At 46.8% G+C, this 17,892-nt stretch overlaps 1 protein-coding gene across 6 annotated transcripts in view; it reads right to left on the minus strand.

The window, feature by feature from the left end:
• Nucleotides 1-15,731, minus strand: part of LOC147242114 (homeodomain-interacting protein kinase 2-like) — a 34,312-nt gene extending 18,581 nt beyond the window's left edge. For 3 of the 6 annotated variants that reach the window (XR_015111022.1, XR_015111023.1, XM_086192024.1), the window contains exons 1-6: nucleotides 15,210-15,731; nucleotides 14,958-15,051; nucleotides 13,242-13,429; nucleotides 12,275-12,334; nucleotides 11,982-12,053; nucleotides 69-140 (exon numbers count right to left, since the gene is read on the minus strand). The gene's annotated coding sequence lies outside the window, so the exon portion shown is untranslated. Of the gene's footprint in view, nucleotides 1-68; nucleotides 141-11,981; nucleotides 12,054-12,274; nucleotides 12,335-13,241; nucleotides 13,430-14,654; nucleotides 14,743-14,957; nucleotides 15,052-15,209 lie in introns of those variants that run through there. The other 3 variants (XR_015111025.1, XR_015111024.1, XR_015111026.1) reach the window with 3 other exon arrangements.
• Between the last annotated feature and the right edge of the window lie 2,161 nt (nucleotides 15,732-17,892).

Consider the following 17,892-nt stretch of genomic DNA (forward strand, 5'->3'; position numbering starts at 1 on the left):
AGGGTCAAACTAAACAGTATTATGGCTGGATGTAGAGTCATGATGTTACTAGAAAACTGTCAACTTACAGTATCATCCTTTGATGTTGTAGGACTGCAACTGACCGCCGCCACCGTATCGTCAGTGCAACCAGAGACTTCCTGTGAGTGAGTCAATGACAGGGACAGCGTTGAGATTATTTTAACATGAACTAAATCATTTTCCTTCCACAAACATTGTGTTGCAACGCTGCCCACAATTATGGCAGAAGTGTTAGTAAGTCAGCAGAGAAGGTCGTATGGAATTTGAAGGACCAAAAGCACAAGTTCTAAAATCAGATGAAGTCATGATTGTAGGAGACTTCAATATTCATGTGGATGTTGATAAGGACAGTCTGGTACTGCATTTCTCTCTCTCCTAGACTCAACTGGTGTCCATCAGTCTGTTCACAAACCGACTCACTGTCACAACCACACCTCCACCTCCTCCTAACATGTGGAACTGAAGCTGAACATCTGGTTGTGTTTCCACAGAACGCTTTTATCAGACCATCAATCAATCACTTTTGAATTTGCACAAATCAGCTGAAAAACCCCAGGTTCCTCTTCAGTCCTGGAGCCAGACTGACAGAGAGCCACAGCTCTACTGAACCAAGTAGTCCTGTTTCCCTGGGCAGCAGAGATTTCATGGACTTCTTGAATGACAAAACTGTCCTGATTAGAGAGAAACTTCACGTCCTCCAGCCATCAGCTGACAACATGGCACTGACAGCCTCAGAGGCAGCTGTAGAACCAGACGTACATTTTGATAGTTTTTCTCCCATCAGCCTTCATGACCTCAGTTCAATAATTCCCTCCTCTAAACCTCCACCTGTCTTTTAGACCCCATCCCAACCAAGCTGAAAAGGACTCTCTACCCCCATTAGCTCCTCCCTCTTAGATATGATCAATGTGGTGCTGGTATCTGGTTCCGTCCCACAGTCCTTTAAAGTGGCAGGAATTAAACCCTTCTCAAAAAACAAGCCTGGATCCAGAAGTTCTACCAACTACAGACCAACATCACATCTTCCTTTTCTCTCCAAGGTTCTGGAGAAAGCAGCTGCTAAACAGCTCTGAGACTTCTCCACAGCAACAGCTGATTGGAGGATTCAGTCAGGTTCCAGGTTCATCCTAGCACAGAAACAGAACTAGTCAAAGGTACCAGTGACCTCCTACTGGTACCAGATGAGGGACTGGTCTCTGTGCTGGTCTTATTAGATCTCATTGCAGCTTTTGATACCATTGACCACCATATCCTTCTACAGAGACTGGAACCTGTCACTGGCATCAAAGGAACCACACTAAACTGGTTCAGGTCATATTTACTAGGTCGATCTCAGTTTGTACTAACAAATGATAACCCCTCAGAAACCACAAGGCTCTGTGCTTGGACCAATCCTATTCACCCTTTATCTGCTTCCTCTCGGTCACACTATTAGGAAATACTCAAGTGTTTCCTAATAATCATCTTCTCAGGTTTCCAGAGTATGCTCGCCGCACCACTACGGCCAGGAAACATTAAATACCTGGGCATCAACATCTCTGCCAAATTGTCTGACTTGACACTGCTGAATCATACCTCCCTATCCATATCACTTATGGGAAGAATAGCAACAGTAAAAATGATGATCTTGCCAAAAATCAACTATGTTTTCTCGATGGTTCCGACCCAACCTCCCCGGACTTGGTTCAAAACACTTGACCTTTAACATCTCCAAATTTCTCTGGAAAGCTAAGCCACCACGTATAAGCTTTAAGACTTTACAAAAGAGTAAAGACTATGGTGGCTTGGAACTACCAAATTTTTTATAATTACTACTTGGCCAATAGATTGCAATACATACTAAAATGGTTAAAGCCAAACTCATTAGACCAAGCATGGCGCGATATTGAACAAACATTCTGCAAAGAAATCCAAATCTCTGATCTCCCTTTTATCAGCCCTGTTATCAAGCGTCACAGCTGCTTTAAGTACATTAGCATCAGCAACACCCTCATAGCCTGGTGGGAATTTCTCAAAAGCAATGGGCTCTCGAACACCCCTTGCAGGCTCACGCCTATCTGGAACAATCCTGACATCCTGCAAAATAAAAAAACAATACATTTTGCTGCATGGGCCAATAAAGGGATTAAAAATCTACAGCATATCTTCCAAGACAAAGAATTCATAGAATTTAACCAAATTACAGCAAATTATGGTATTAACAAAAAAAAAGTTCTGGAATATCTTCAGCTCAAATCTATAATACAGGCACGGTTTGACCTCACCCAGTTAGACTTAGAGCTTCCACCCAGAATAACAGATTTTTTACAAATTTCACCCCCTAAGCTACTGTCTAAAATTAACTCAATAGTTTCAACAACAGAACTTATAATCTCTATTCCTTCATCCAAATGGGAGGAAGATCTGTCGATCAACCCAAACCCTAACTTTTGGATAGAAATCTGCTCCAACACATTTAGAATGATTCGCTGTGATAACCTACAATTAATAAATTACAAGGTTCTCCACAGAACACACTACACAGGACAAAGGATGTTCCAGATGGGCCTCACACAAACAAACATTTGTCCATATTGTGCGACTGGCTCACCAGACTGCTATCTGCATGCTATATGGCTTTGTACACCTGTTAACAATTTTTGGCAGAGGGTTTGTAAAGACCTATCATGGTGGTTAGGGTACCCCAACCCCATCTCCCCCTCACTTTGTCTGCTAGGTGACCTCACTGATGTTAATATGGAAGTAAACAAATCCTGCATGCTTGTCACTGCTCTAAGCATCGCAAAGAAGGCCATCCTGATGAATTGGAAATCCAAGAACAACCTAAGCATTACTCAATATAGAAACCTTTTATTAGACCACATTTCCATGGAGAGAATGTCTGCTTGGGAGGAAAGTCGATCGTCAGAGTTCGAACAAATCTGGTCCCCGATAATTAAATCCATCACATAGTTTTGATTGGGGGGGGCTGGGCTTCATGGCTCTGGCCCCGGGGCGGGTGGCTATGGACGCTGGCTGCCTTGGGTGTCCGGTGGCTCGCTGGGCTGGTGGGCCTGGGGTTACTGCCTTCTGGGGCGGCTTTGGGTCTCACCTGTTGAGGGACGACATGGGGGGCGTGGGGGCGGCTTCCCCTATCATGGCGGCACCCTATGGGATTGGGGGTTGGGGGTCCTTGGGCTGGGTCGGGGCCTCCACCCGGCATGGGGGGGTCGGGGGCCCTGTGCTCTGCTGCCGGGGATTCGCGCCGGTCCCCCGGTGGGGTCCTGCGGTGGGGGGCTGTGGTCGCCCGGTCCCCGGGCTCTGGCGGGGCGTGCTGGGGCCTGCCGTGGCGGCTGGGGCATATTTGCCCCCGGACGATGGGAGGAGGGTGGGGAAGGAAGGTTAGGTGGGGTTAGAGAGGGAGGGGGGTCAGGAGGAGGGGGGTCGGGAGGGAGGTAGGGGCTGGAGAGTGAGGTAGAGGTGGACTGCTTGGCGCCTGGGACTTGCTGGCCTGGGGCCCTGCCGCTCCCCCGGGGGGGTCGCACCCACATTTGGGAGGGGTTTGCTAGCCTCAGCCCATCCTCGGGCGGGCTGGGCCCTGGCGCGGTGTCCTAGACTGCCGCCACTCTGGACAAAGGGAGGATGCTGGGGGACGTCTGAGGGATGGGGGCTGACCACCTTGATGCTGATCGAACTGGGGGCCCTGACTACAGGCTGCTGGCTGGGGGTTCCGCTGTGCACTGGGGGCCTGGGCCCTCCTTGCCCTCTGACTGCACCGTGGTGGGCCCATCGTAGACATTTAGGGCTTGGGGGAGTGCATGAGGATGTACTGGGAGACTCTGCCGTCTGCAACCGGCGGGGCTCCCATGCCCTGGGTGCCTCCGCCAATTTTAACCACATTCTAGTCATCCACATCATCACATCTACATTCCCATGCACAACACGCACCCTGCACCATGTTGGGATGGGGGGGCAGCTGGGGCAGGGAGTGGGTCCAGTGCTGCCTCCTTTGGTAACTGCACCATTGCAGGCCTGGGGGCCTGGCCGGGGCTCTTTGGGGGGGGTGGTCCTCTTCCCGGCATGGTGGTTGGGCTGGGGTTGGTCACGGGCCCTGCTGTTGTGCGGTGGATCGCTCGCTGGCGGTTTCACTAAGTCTGAGGTGCCCTGGACCGTATCAGCATCTATGGTGTTCTCAGCCCCTGTATGGAAGAAGATGAGAGTATGATGGTTTTGTTCGGGGGTGGCGGTCCTGGGTGTGCGTGCCTTTGACTCAACCCGGCGGCATGGCTGGACCTCTCCGGGGAGTGGGGGGTCCCGGCTGGCTGGCTGGTGGTGCCCTATAGCCTGAAGCCCTCCTGCTCTGGGGGGAGGGGGAGAACAGGGGATGAGTAGAGGGGATGGGGATCGAGGGTTGGGGGGGGGGGATAGCTCTGTTCGGGGCGGTGGGCCTGGTCATTGTGGTGGGCTGTGGCTGCCCCGCCTGGGTGTGGGGTGTGGGTGGGTGTCGACCCCGCCGCTGGCGGACCTCTCTGGGGGCTCTGGTCGGGTCTTGGGCCGGAGGGGCCCTGTGCCCCTGGGCTCTGCTCATGCTGTGGGGGGGGGGGGGGGGGTGCCCGACGGGACCAGGGTCATCTCTGCCCCGTCTCTCTGTGGGTTGCTTATGGGTGGGGGTTGCTGCTCCTATGCTTTCCTATGGGTCCTGGCATGGGTTGGTCCTGTGGCTGTTTCCTGGGGGGGTGGCCTGGGGCTCCCCGTGTCCTGGGGGTTTCGGGGTGCTCTGGTGACCTGGTCCTGACCTACCTGCTATCCTGGACTGGGGGTGCGATGTCCTGGCCCCCCACATCAGCTACAGCCAGGTACGCACGGCATCCAAGACAAACCGTAGCACACACACATACACGTACACACACGTATACACACATACACGCATGGAGCGCACAACTGACCATAAACACACACTCAGACATTTATCTTAAAATTATATTAAACCAAATGGTAAGCCTGCACCGGAAATTCTGCAACCAATGTTTTTTTTCCTTTCTTTTTCTTTTTCTTTTGTTGTTACTTTTTCTTTGTTTATTTGTTTTTTGTTTGTTTGTTTTTGTTTGTTTTGTTTTTTGTGTGTTTTTTATTGTTGTTGTTGTTTTCTGCTATTGCTGTTGTTGTTTTTGGCTCTCCCCCCCCCCCCCCCTTGTCTTCGCTGTCCTGTCCCTGTTCTCTCTCCTGTCCTCAGTCTGGTCGCTTCATCAATGAACCAACACCATTCCTAATAAAGTTAAACATAAATGGCAATAGGAGGAGTTTATCAGATTCCTCCTATGCAGAATAAAACTGCTTCAGTACAACAAGGCACCAGGAACATTGATGCTGCTTGCCTCAGCTACTGAACAGGACAGGTAAAAAAAAAAAAGAGGAAACACTCAATTAATTTTCAGTGTTATGCTGACTACACACAGCTGTACTAATCAATGATCCACATGAAATAAATCAGCTGACTAAACTGGAGGCCTGTCTAAAGGAGATAAAAACTTGGATGACCAATCATTTCCTTTTATTAAACTCTGATAAAACTGAAGTCATTGTCCTGGGCCCAAAACATCTTAGAGACACCCTATCTAATGAGATAGGTACCCTGGAAGGAATTACCTTGGCCCCCAGCACGACCGTAAGGAACCTCAGTGTTCTCTTCGATCAGGATCTGTCCTTTAATGCCCACATGAAGCAAATTTCTAGGACTGCTTTCTTTCATTCACGTAACATCGCTAAGATCAGAAACATCCTGGCTCAAAAAGATGCAGAAAAACTAGTCCATGCCTTTGTCACTTCCAGGCTGGATTACTGCAATTCCCTCCTATCAGGCTGGACTAAGAAGTCCCTAAAGACTCTCCAGCTGGTCCAGAACGCTGCTGCCCACGTGTTGACTAGAACTGGTAGCAGAGACCAGGTCTCTCCTGAACTGGCTTCTCTGCATGGCTCCCTGTCAGATTCAGAATAGAATTCAAAATTCTCCTTCTAACATACAAAGTCCTCAACAATCAGGCTCCCTTTTGCTGCCTGCTGACCCGATACCGGTGAGCGTGTTACGTCATTTCCTGCCTGTAATCCTGTCGCTGTGTTGTTCGACTCTTTCAATCCTCCCTCAGGTGTACTGCTAACTTAATCGCTTTAAGCACCACTGTATACGACGTTTTGGTGTAATACATAGGTTTCTGTCACTTAACTCTTTAGCAGGACTTTGCTCTGAAATTCCTCGTTCTATTTGTTATATTTGCCACAGGTCCGCTAGCTCACCTTAGCACACTAGCTATGGCTGCTCTCTCTCTTTCCGCCTCTCCCCCCACCTCTCCCTCCCTCTCCTGCTCCATGTGCCAGATGTTTAGTTACTCCTCTGCCTCCTTTAGTGATAATGGTACGTGTAAAAAGTGTAGTTTGTTTGTAGTCCTGGAGGCGAGGCTTAGTGAGTTAGAGACTCGGCTCCGCACCATGGAAGCTAGCGCTAGTCCTTTACCTTCAGGAGCTGCTCAGTCCACCTTAGCGGGTGCGGAGCCACCTAGCCTAGCCACCGCTAGCAGCTCCCCTGCAGCTCCCGAGCAGCCGGGAACTAGCCAGTCCCGCTGGGTGACATCACGAGGGAAACCTAGACGCAGTAAGCCCGTGTTTGCCCACCAACCCCTTCATGTTTCTAACCGCTTTTCCCCACTCAGCGACACACCCGCTGAGAGTGAAACTCTGCATGTCGGCTCTGTTGCTCGCAGCCCCGCTGTGAAGCCGACATTAGTTATTGGCAGTTCTGTTCTTCGCAACGTGAAGGTGGAGACTCCAGCGAGCATAAAGTGCATCCCAGGGGCCAGAGCGGGTGACGTTGAGGCAAATCTAAAGCTGCTGGCAAAACGTACGGTTAAATACAGTAAGATTTTAATACATGTCGGCGCTAATGACACCCAGCTTCGCCAGTCGGAATTAACTAAAGTTAACATGGCTTCGGTGTGCAACTACGCAAAAACAATGTCGGACTCTGTAGTTTTCTCTGGCCTGCTACCCAATTTAGCGAGTGACGACATGTTTAGCCGCATGCGTTCATTCCATCGCTGGATGTCCAGGTGGTGCTGAGATAACAACGTGGCTCATAGACAATTGGAGCTCCTTCTGGGGAAAGCCTGGTCTGATTGGGAGAGATGGCGTCCATCCTACTTTGGATGGTGCATCTCTCTTATCTAGGAACAGAGGCCAGTTTGTTAGCCATACTAATCCCTGACAAGCAACCAGAGTTCAGACCAGCAGGCAGAGCTGCAGTTTAACACGCCCCTCTGCTGGTTCCTTCGTGTTGTCACCCACCCAGCCTATAGAAACTGTGTCTGCCCCGAGGCTGTATAAGGCTACACCCAAATCTGGAGGAGTAACTTATGGCAACTTAGTTCAAATTAAAACCACTGCTCCAGCAAACCAACCTAGTAAAACTATTAAATGTGGTTTGGTAAATATTCAATCTCTTGCATCCAAGTCTCTCCTAGTGAACGACTTAATTACTAATTATCAGATTGGTGTATTAGCACTCACTGAAACCTGGGTGCAGCAAGATGAGTGTGTTAGTTTAAATGAATCTTCCCCTCCTGGTTACATTAACTACCATGTACCTCGCACCACTGGCAGAGGAGGAGGGGCTGCAATCTATCGGTCAAATTTGCTCATTAACCCTCCACCTAATTGTTCATTAACTCATTTGAGAGCCTGACTGTCAGCTTCTCCCTCCCAGACTGGAAAGCAGAGAAACCACTCTTACTTGCTGGGGTGTACCGTCCTCCTGCACCTTATTCTGAGTTCTTAGAAGAACTCTCTGACTTTCTGTCTAACTTGGCATTGAACTCAGACAAAGTCATTCTAGTGGGTGACTTTACCATCCACGCGGACGTCAATGATGATCGTCTGGCCACTGCGTTTAAGTCGCTTCTTGATTCTGTTGGCTTCTGTCAGAGGGTAAACAAACCCACTCACACTTTTAATCACATCCTTGATTTAGTGCTCACTTATGGAATAGAAGCTGACCGCATCATAGTTCTTCCTCAGAACCCTGTCTTGTCTGATCACTCCTTAATTACATTTGAATTTACTTTAACAAATTATATCCTACCTGGGAAAAAGTCCCGCTTCAGTAGATGTCTATCTGACACTGCTGTTTCTAGATTTAGGAGCTTATTCCAGCAGAGCTTGCTGCCACACCTTGTAGTGATATAAAGGGCAGTTATGCTGATTCCACCCCACCCAGGTGGACTATCTTGTGGACAGCACTGAAGCAGCACTCCTTGGGACACTTGATGCCGTAGCTCCCCTGAAGAAGAAGGTTATCAACCAGAAAAGAATAGTTCCCTGGTACAGCCCAGAGCTGCGTGCCTTAAAACAGAAGACCAGACAACTGGAAAGGAAGACACATTCCAGCCAGCACGAGGAAGTCCGCCAAGCCTGGAAGGAGAGTTTATTAATATATAAAAAAGAACTCCGCAATGCTAGAAGCGCTTACTACTCGTCCCTGATAGAAAAGAAAAAGAACAACCCCAGGTTCCTCTTCAGCACCGTGGGCAGGCTCACCAAGAACCATAGTGCTGTTGAGCCATGCATCCCCCAACTCTCAGCAGTAACGACTTCCTTTCTTTCTTTACTGAAAAGATTGTGAATATTAGAACAAAGATTGCCAGTAATGGAGGACAGACTACAGTCCCCATAGAAGCACCTCCCAGACTTGGTGCTCACTTGGACAGCTTCTCCCCATCGACCTGTCAGAATTAACTTCTACAGTCACTTCCTCCAAGTCAGCCACTTGTCTGCTGGATCCCATCCCGACAAGCCTCCTTAAGGATGCCTTCCCTCTAGTCAACACTTCTATATTGAATCAAATGAATCTTTCCTTAGTCACAGGTTATGAGCCACAGGCCTTTAAGGTGGCTGTCATCAACCCTTTACTTAAAAACCTTCTCTTGACCCAGATGTGTTAGCCAACTATAGGCCGATATCCAACCTCCCTACATCTCCAAGATCCTTGAGAAGGTTGTCCTGGAGCAGCTACATGAACATTTGCACAGCAACGAGCTCTTTGAAGCCTTCCAGTCTGGATTCAGGGAACACCATAGCACTGAAACAGCACTGGTCAGAGTCTCTAATGATCTTCTTATAGCTTCAGACAGAGGTCTTGTCTCTGTGCTTGTCCTTTTGGACCTCAGTGCTGCATTTGACACCATCAACCACAGCATCCTGCTACAGAGACTAGACCATGACATTGGGATTAAAGGAACTGCCCTAAAATGGTTCAAGTCCTACTTATCTGACAGGTTTCAGTTTGTTAATGTTAATAATGACCATTCTGAGTATAGCAGAGTTACATATGGTGGACCACAGGGTTCAGTTTTAGGACCGATTCTCTTCACTCTTTACATGCTCCCATTAGGTGACATAATCCAGAAGCACTCGATCAACTTCCACTGTTATGCAGATGACACACAACTTTACTTGTCGATGGAGCCAGACGACACAAGCCAGCTTACTCATCTGCAAGACTGCCTGAAAGACATTAAATCCTGGATGTCTTCTAACTTCTTAATGCTCAATTCAGATAAAACTGAGGTAATCATTTTTGGACCTAAACACCACAGGGACACACTCTTGAATCAGATCTCTACTCTAGATGGCATCACCCTAACTTCGAGTACAACTGCAAGGAACCTTGGGGTCATTTTTGACCAGGACCTTTCCTTCAGCTCCCACATAAAGCATGTGACTAGGACCGCCTTCTTCCATCTGCGAAGTATCGCTAAGATTAGGAATATCCTTTCCCAGAGTGATGCTGAAAAACTGGTGCATGCATTTATCACTTCTCCGCTGGACTACTGCAACTCTCTCCTGTCAGGATGTCCTAAATACTCTCTAAAGAGTCTCCAGCTGGTCCAGAACGCTGCAGCGAGGGTTTTGACGGGAGTTAAGAAGAGAGAACACATCTCTCCCACTTTAGCTTCTCTCCACTGGCTTCCTGTAGGATCTAGAATCGACTTCAAAGTCCTTCTGCTAACTTGTAAGGCTCTCAATGATAAAGCTCCATCCTATTTGAAAGAGCTCATTAGTCCCTACTGTCCGACCAGAGCACTCCGCTCCCAGAATGCAGGTCTTTTAGTGATTCCCAGTATCTCTAAAAACAGACTGGGAGGTAGAGCCTTTAGTTACCGGGCTCCTTTACTGTGGAACCAGCATCTCTCCATGGGTCAGAGAGGCAGACACTTTAACTACGTTTAAGTCCAGGCTTAAGACCTTCCTCTATGACAGAGCCTTCAGTCAGGACTGGTTCAGGTAGCTCTGAACCATTGATAGCTATGCTGCTACAGGCTTAGACTGCTGGGGGACACATCAGGTTACATGGAGCCCTTCCCTCCCCTCCCCTCCCCTCCTCTCCTCTCCTCTCCTCTCCTCACTATTACTTGTTGCACTTTGTAGTTTGGCCTTGGTGTCTCGCAGTCTCTCTGTGTTTCCACAGATCCACCAGAGCCCCAACCGCCGCCTGCATCGCCCCCCCCCCTTATTCCCTACTGTTACACCGGCCTGCGCTCCCCTTCCATGAACCAGTCTGCCATCCAGTCCCCCATCAAGCTGGCTTGCTCTCCCTGCCTCCCCTTCCAGAAGCTTCCTTCTTCAGCTGTTATTAACATTTCCATGTTTCCCACATTTTGCATTGTAAACTCTTTTCTTGTCTGTAACAACATCTACTGCACGTCTGTCCGTCCTGGGTGAGGGATCCCTCCTCTGTTGCTCACCCTGAGGTTTCTCAGATTTTTCCCTGTTAAAGGTTTTCTATGGAGTTTTTCCTCAGTCGATGTGAGGGTCTAAGGGCAGAGGATGTTGTTATGATGCCATGTGAAGCCCTTTGAGACAAACTGTTTGTGAAAACGGGCTATACAAATAAAATTGCCTTGCCTTGCCTTGCCTTCATCCCTGACAGAGCTCCAAGTCCCCTATGATCCAGCTAGAGCCCTTCACTCCCAGGATGCAGGGTTACTTGTGGTTTTGAGAGTTTCTAAAAGTAGAATGGTGCCAGAGCCTTCAGCTATCAGGCTCTCCTCCTGTGGAACCGTCTCCCAGTTTCAGTCCGGGATGCAGGCACCCTCTTGACCTTAAAGAGCAGACTTAAGACCTTCCTTTTTGATCAGGCTTATACTTAGGGCTGCTTAGGCTGGCCCTTAGATCTGCTGCTATAGGCTCAGACTGCTGAGGGATCTCCCATGGTGCATTGGGCTCTCCTCCTCTCTTCCCTCTCTGTCCTCCTATATGTGTCATACATAAATCATACTCATACGTATTACTAACTCGTCTTCTTCTCCGGAGCCTTCGGGCTCCCCTCATCCCAGATCCTGGGTGCTGCTGGAGGAGGCTGCAGACCTAAAGAGGATCAAGCTGCCACCCGTAGCACACTTAACATTCTAAGACCTTTACAGTCTAGATCTACGTCTAGTCACTTGTCTGGTAGCACTGTGACTCGGTGGTCATTGAGAAAGTTAGTCAGGAGATGATTCTGCTCATATTAAACTCAAAGGTGACAGATTACTGTTACAATGTCATTACAAACAACAAAATTCTACGAGTTCCAAAATAAGATTTCAAAAAATTCATTACATTCAAGACCTACAGACTACTTGACATTCTAAAACCTTTACAGGTTTTCCGACCAAATTGTGAAACCCATTGTGTAAAGATATAAACGAGGGTCCTCATTAAAAAAAGGTGTCCTCATAATTCAGGTGTGTCAGGTGCCCATCCGACACACAAGTCTCAGTTTGAAGCATGTTCAACAAGTTTGCTCCTGTCCTCACACACGCTGTGTCCTCACAATCCTGTCAGGACACAGTGTGTGTGAGTGTGTGGATGCCTGAGCATTGTCATAGGGTCAAACTAAACAGTATTATGGCTGGATGTAGAGTCATGATGTTACCAGAAAACTGTCAACTTACAGTATCATCCTTTGATGTTGTAGGACTGCAACTGACCGCCGCCACCGTATCCTCAGTGCAACCAGAGACTTCCTGTGAGTGAGTCAATGACAGGGACAGCGTTGAGATTATTTTAACATGAACTAAATCATTTTCCTTCCACAAACATTGTGTTGCAACGCTGCCCGCAAGTATGGCAGAAGTGTTAGTAAGTCAGCAGAGAAGGTCGTATGGAATTTGAAGGACCAAAAGCATTCTAATGTACTGAAGGCCACAAATGCAGCACGTGACTGATGGTGCAAAGCACAACTTGCCTTTTCTGAGGCTGCCTCGTTTTCTTTCAACTTCGGGTCTGATGGTTCTACACAGGGTGCCTGAAATAATACAGAGGAAGTTTACAGTTGGCTGGTCACATGTCTGGTAGCGCTGTCACTTGTGGTCATTGAGAAAGGAATACAGCTGTAATGAGTCATATAGCATAAAATTTCTAGGTCTACAACCAATTTCTACAGATCGCAAAATTTTCACAGTTGTGCCCATGTACACATTCTTATGAATTAATAATTTAAGCACACACCGTCCCGTATAAACCAATTAAATAATGAAATTAACTAAAATCTTAGATGACCCTGCTGACCTCCAGCTCCACCTCATGTTTTGAACTTGTTTAATTTGTTAATTAAGCAATATTACACTCAAGGTTCTGCTCTTGTCCTTCGGCCTTGTGCCTACAACCCTATCACAGCTGTGCTGCTATTCAGGACCACAGCAGTTCCACAAATGGCATTTATTGGTTGACAGTAATAAGAATAACAGACTATGATTTGTTTATCTTATCATTTCTTTGGACTCTACCAACACAAATGGTGCTGTCACTGAACCAGAAAATGACTGTTACTAAGCCACACAAATAATGAACATATTCCTGCACACTCGCTCACTGATGTCACAACAGCATAGCTGGAGGTTTGCACTGAAGTATTCTGCTTTATCTTCTCCTCATCCTCTGCTAACAACAATTCATGATTCATCTCAAAAGTAAGTTTTGGAAAAAAGTCCAGTTTCAGTGCTATTTGTTACAATGCCGTTTGTGTTAAACTAGCCAGCAAGTTAGCCATGACTGTTTTCATTAGCAACTGTTGGAACACCTGTAACATGGACTGAGACATACTGGGAAACATCCTACTGCTTTCGTACTCAATATCAGCATTGGAGTGCCTCTTTACAGTTTACAGTCAGAACTAGCTGCTGTATTAAAAGAACATGAGAACCTTAACTCACCATTGAGCGCCATGGCCAAGAGGAGTCACCATAGTTATATGTTAGCTCCTCGCCTGGAAAGATTTCCTTGACAGCAAAAAGGCAAAGGTGGGGCCTTCCGTGGACCATTATTCTCTTGGCTTTGCAGTTGGGATGTATGTGATCATCATTCACCAGCCGTCCCAGTGTTCCGTCTTCTTTTGAAGCATCTATGCGGTGAGGCAAAAAGAATGTTTAAACATGTATGATCCTTTTGTAACGTGTCTGAATTTTTTTACTTTTACATGTCTTGTCATTGTAAGAAACAAACTGGCTTCAGATGAGAGTGGCTGCTGTCTGAGAAGCAGCATTAATAAAGCCAATTATTAATTAATAACCCAAATCAAGGCTAAATTCATCCAGGATAAGCAGAGAATCCCAGTTTATCCCAGCAACTACTCCTCAGGTTGAATCAGTCATTTGCATTCTTGGTGTACAGACCAGAGGGATGACATCAGGAAGCTAAACATTGTGTGTGCTTTAATGACCTTCACATTACACAGGAAAAGCTAAGAATTTTGGATACGTTGTAAACAATTTGTAGTGCATAAAGTTTTTGATCAAAGTTTATAATGAAACAGCAACTTTTTGCTCCCTACAGTTTGTTTTCATGGATGAATGTTTGCTTCTCTGACCATCAGTCCAGTGACGTAAACACGTGGGAACACAGTTACTATGAGTGAGTGGTCCAGAAGAATCCACCCTAACCTCAACCAAGGAGGTTTTTTGATTGTTGCAGCTTTGAATGGTCACTGACTTCACTAAGCTGACTGTAGGTGACATCGCGGCAGACACATGGAGACACAGCAGCGCCGTCTGAATATCATGACGTTCAAAGCACTGAATAGCCTGGTTGCCATAAAATAAACTTGATGAGTAAATAAAGGGAAGAACTGTAAAATCTCTTTTCCATGAGGCTGCTCAATCAGACAAGGGCAGACCACCCTGTAGAGCCCTGTGTGCTGATCCTCGACGGTCCCTAAACGGCAGCTGTCTGACTCCTAATTATTCATTGAAGCAGAGTGCAGAGTTTTATCATCTCATCTGATAATAATACGGCCCAGGTTGGTGGTTGTTGTCATGGAAACATGATGCTTCCCTGAAACAGAGTGATATGCTATGATAAGGCTTTTTAAAATCGTAGCTGTGGTATACGCTCACTGTACCACAGATAGGCAGAGTTCACCAATCCATTTTATAACTGAGTTTGTTTGCCTGTAATTGCCCATCCCTGCACATCTAACTCAGTCCTGGCTGTAGGTTGGTAGCTTTGAACCACCAATGAAGACTGCATGAACAGGTTAGATAAATAAGACTCGATTCCTGAATTTGATGCAGGCTTTCAGAAATTCAACTCTGCAACCACATAGCAACCCATCAATCAAATGATCTTACAATTTAAATCCCCTTCGGTCCAGCGTTTAAGGAAGACAATGCAAGGAAAAATATTGCATCTAGGTAGCCAGTCGGTGTACTATATCAACTCCACGTGGGTTTTATCTGGATGGGAAGCACACACACATTACAGGCATTATGGAAAACAATCTTTAGCAGCCTGGGTTGATTTTAACGGATGCATTGTGCTGCGACATGTGTGTCATGACATTGTCACGCCTGATGTAGTTGAGGGGTAACTTTTAGCACTTTGCTCTCCCAACCCTTCCTGAAACTTCAGATGGACAGCAGTCACTTCCCTACCTTGTTGGAGCTTGCAGTGTTTAGTGGTGTATTCTGTCTCTGTCAGCTCCCAATAATCCAGGAATGGACGTCTGACTCAACTGACTCAAGTGGCCTGAAGTTTGTTCACATGGAGATGGAAAAACAATAGGGTCTTAGCAGTGCATGCTGGGGCCCTGAGCAGTACATCACTCCCAGCATCTTAAACTACAGCTACTGTGAGGTGACTACACTCAGAGAATCAGACATGAATATATTGGATGAAGAACTTACCTTCATAAGGGTTAATAAGTCTTCCTTCCAGGCAGGATTTGTCTTCTCCAGGAATAATGTGGTCCACAGCATCCTGATCGGGAGTCTTTCTCCTCCTCTCAGTCACTTTGGCTGGAACAATGCCCAGACAACATCAACTTCGAACTGCCTGTCACGTCACATGGCTGTCCTTTCAACACTGGAACTGATGAGGCGGCTACATTTCATGCTAAATCCTGTTAGATGTTCTGTCCCAACTTTAACATGTTTCCAGGATTAAAATGATGCGCAACTGACGTGAAGAATGAGTAAATTCTTCAGCAATCAGTTTCCGACTGTAGATGTGAATCTTACATATGCACAGTTCCACCACATCCTGCATTCAAGGCAGCTCATTTACCTCCTGTCTTACAATATTCGCCAAACTGATGAATCCAGGTATGCCTGGTCCTTGATGTGGCTGATGCAAACACACCTGGATACATCAATTTGGCAGATAGTGCATCATGGCGATTCACTCAATCAAACACACTTCTTATTCCCTGACTGGGCTACTGACCGCGGTGCAGACTGATAAAACTTATCTGGTACGTTTCCTCTTCAGTGTCGGAGTCTCGAGTTGAGAGTGAGACGTCTCGGTCGGTAAAATAAAACGTTCAGCGGCAGCACTCAAAGCGGTGCTGCCTGGACTTGCCCCGGCTACAGGTTCGGTGCGGCTATGCTAACGGGTTGCGAAACACAGCTGGGCAGCTACGAGTGTGCAGCAAAACTAAGCACAGCACCAAAATGAGCTTTTAGAAACACACATCTGCAGACTGAAGCCTTGCACACAGAGGCTCTGGCGTTAACCAGACCACCGATGTGCTGAACAGACGTCATCGGACGAAGTCTAACGAGAGGCTCTCTTTATTTTATTTTGAAAATTGGCCGGATTCTCTCGTCTTTTCTGTGCCTGACTTCCTGTCTGCTACATTCTGTTCTATCGAGCTTGACAGCGGCCCTGTTGAAGCGCAGCAGCTCGAGATGCTCCGCGGGTGCTCCGCTCCGCAGCCCGCGATGCGCATCGACCGCGGTCAAGTCAGCGGTCTTTCGCTACAGCTTGGTCAAGCCAGCCGCTCATCATCATCATCACCATCATCGTCATCATCACCATCATCATCATCATCATCATCATCACCATCATCATCATCATCACCATCATCGTCATCACCATCATCATCATCACCATCATCATCATCACCATCATCATCATCATCATCATCATCACCATCATCATCATCATCACCATCATCGTCATCACCATCATCATCATCACCATCATCATCATCACCATCATCATCATCACCATCATCATCATCATCATCATCACCATCATCGTCATCACCATCATCATCATCACCATCATCATCATCACCATCATCATCATCATCATCATCATCATCATCATCATCATCATCATCATCACCATCATCGTCATCATCACCATCATCATCATCATCATCATCATCACCATCATCGTCATCATCATCATCATCATCATCATCATCATCATCATCACCATCATCGTCATCATCACCATCATCGTCATCATCATCGTCGTCATCATCATCATCATCATCACCATCATCAACATCATCATCATCATCATCATCACCATCATCGTCATCATCATCGTCATCATCATCACCATCATCGTCATCATCACCATCATCGTCATCATCATCGTCGTCATCATCATCATCATCATCATCATCATCATCGTCATCATCACCATCATCATCATCATCATCATCATCATCATCATCACCATCATCGTCATCATCATCGTCGTCATCATCGTCATCATCACCATCATCATCATCACCATCACCGTCATCATCACCATCATCATCATCATCATCATCATCACCATCATCGTCATCATCATCATCATCATCATCATCATCATCATCATCATCATCATCACCATCATCAACATCATCATCATCATCACCATCATCGTCATCATCATCGTCGTCATCATCATCATCATCATCATCATCATCATCATCGTCATCATCACCATCATCATCATCATCATCATCATCATCATCACCATCATCGTCATCATCATCGTCGTCATCATCGTCATCATCACCATCATCATCATCACCATCATCGTCATCATCACCATCATCATCATCATCATCATCATCACCATCATCGTCATCATCATCGTCGTCATCATCATCATCATCATCATCATCATCATCATCACCATCATCGTCATCATCACCATCATCATCGTCATCATCATCATCATCATCACCATCATCGTCATCATCATCATCATCACCATCGTAACCGTCACCGTCACCATCACCATCATCATCATCACCATCACCATCACCATCATCAACATCATCATCATCATCACCATCATCATCATCATCACCATCATCATCATCAGCGTTTCAGTAGTGTGTGTGTGTGAGAGTTCAGTTGTGTGTGTGTGTATTTGAGAGCGTTTCAGTTCTGTGTGTGTGTATTTGAGAGCATTTCAGGAGTGTGTGTGTGCATGTGAGAGCATTTCAGGAGTGTGTGTGTGCATGTGAGAGCGTTTCAGTTGTTTGTGTACGTGAGAGCGTTTCATTAGTGTGTGTGTATGTGAGAGAGTTTCAGTAGTGTGTGTGTGGATGTGATAGTGTTTCAGTAGTGTGTGTGT

This window comes from Aulostomus chinensis, chromosome 21, assembly GCF_037954235.1.
Source record: "Aulostomus chinensis isolate RoL2024-O1b breed Wild chromosome 21, RoL_Achi_v1.0, whole genome shotgun sequence".
Taxonomy (NCBI): domain Eukaryota; kingdom Metazoa; phylum Chordata; class Actinopteri; order Syngnathiformes; family Aulostomidae; genus Aulostomus; species Aulostomus chinensis.